The following is a 1,964-nucleotide window of genomic DNA, read 5'->3' as shown; positions in this document are numbered from 1 at the left end:
GCCCGAATACAATATATTATTCAACTCTACAATGTTTACGAGCTTTACAAGTATACTTGGGAAACACCAAGTTTCATACTTAGCCAATTTTACAAATAGGGAACACCTCCGTGTGCCAACCGAGTTCCTTGCCCGAGCTGGGCGAGCGCACCCTCACACGAGCTGCCAACCGTACTCATCGACCGAACCTCGTTTACTGCTGCACGACGGGCGGGCGACCTCACCCGAGTCACCCAGTGTTTCCTGTTGCACGACGGGCAGGCGACCTACCCGAGTCATCCGAGACACCTCCGCGTTTCTTCTTCCACGACGGGCGGGCGACCTACCCGAGACACCCCGTGTCACACCGAACGACGGGTGCCTTCCTTACCCGCGCCATCACCCGATAACTGAACCCTGTGCGTATCATGTCTGCTTGCCCAAGAGCGGGTGCATATATGCCTGCGCCTCTTTTGCGTCCTGCTCCACTACTTCGCACTTTTTTCTTGATCACCGAATGCTCATGTTCGAATGTCCATCTTTGAATGAATGCCAAATGCTCCAATGCCTTGCCATATTTATACGAGCAGTTGGGCGAGTTGCTGCCCAAGCCAACTCAACCATCGCGTGCCAAAACGCCCTTACATGTCTCAAACTTGCCATCCGATTGCTGGTCGGCAAACAATCCTTCGTTCAAGTCGCCCCAACACGTGAGTCAGCCCATGGGTTATGCCAAATGCTCCCACGCTATAAACCAACCATCGCTCCACCTCTAATGCGCATTATACTTATGCCTCTTCCCACATTTCGGTCGTAGAGTTCGCACTTTGCACCGACGGGGAGAAACCGAACCGCAGGTCCTTACACCGCGTTTCCCAGACTTGGGTAGCAATTTTTGTTGTGATGTGAAATGGAAACCCAATGTGTGTCCGCTAACTTGGGTAGCAGTTTTCATCGCGCCGCGAAATGGACACCCCAAGTTCCTCGGAATTTGGTGGCTCTTCATGGCCCCACGACATGGAAATCTGAAGTTTCACAAACTCTCGGGCGATTCGGGGTGTGTCACGACATGGAAACAGCGAGTTCCCTAGACTTGGGCAGCGGTTTTGAAACACCCCAAGTTCCCGAGGCTTGCGAGCTGGTTTGCATCGTCATGGAAACCCCAAGTTCCCCGTGTTTCCCTCGTACCATAAAATGCGGAAACCCATGGTTCCATCAAGGTCACGACATGGAAACCCCAAGCTTCCCAGGCTTGGGCGCCAGGGTGCGACATGGAAAACCCCGAGTCCCCGCAGGCTTGGGCGCCGCTGATTTTATTCATGGCACGACTCGGAAACCCTAACTTTCCCCAGGCTTGGGCACTGCCGGTTTCGGTCGGGGCACGACATGGAAACCCCAAGTTTCCCCCGGCTTGGGCGCCGGGGTGTGACATAGAAACCCCAAGTTTCCCCATGCTTGGGCGCGACTTGTAAACCCCAAAACAATTTGCGCCAGGTAGAAACCCCAAATTTTAGGCACGACATGGAAACACCAATTTTTTTTTCTACGCTGGGCGGAACCCCAAAATTTTAGGCGTTGGGTGGAAACCCCAAATTTTGGGCGAGACATGGAAGCCCCAAATTTTGGGCGCCGGCTGGAAACCCCAAATTTTGGGCACTACCTGGAAACCCCACATTTTGGGCACCGCATGGAAGCCCCAAATTTTGGGCGCCGGGTGGAAACCCCAAATTTTGGGCGAGACATGGAAGCCCCAAATTTTGGGCGTCGGCTGGAAGCCCCAAATTTTGGGCATCGGCTGGAAACCCCAAATTTTGGGCGTCGGGTGGAAACCCCAAATCTTGGGCACCGGGTGGAAACCCTAAATCTTGGGCGTCGGGTGGAAACCCCACATTTTGGGCGCCGGGTGGAAACCCCAAATCTTGGGCGCCGCATGGAAACCCCAAATTTTGGGCGCCAGGTGGAAACCCCAAATCTTAGGCGCCGGG

This window comes from Pinus tabuliformis, chromosome X (genome assembly GCF_031772625.1).
Source record: "Pinus tabuliformis cultivar Carrire ecotype Pingquan chromosome X, CPIR1, whole genome shotgun sequence".
In the NCBI taxonomy this organism is placed as follows: Eukaryota; Viridiplantae; Streptophyta; class Pinopsida; order Pinales; family Pinaceae; genus Pinus; species Pinus tabuliformis.
The sequence above is the reverse complement of the archived record's forward strand: the minus strand, read 5'-3'. Positions refer to the sequence as shown.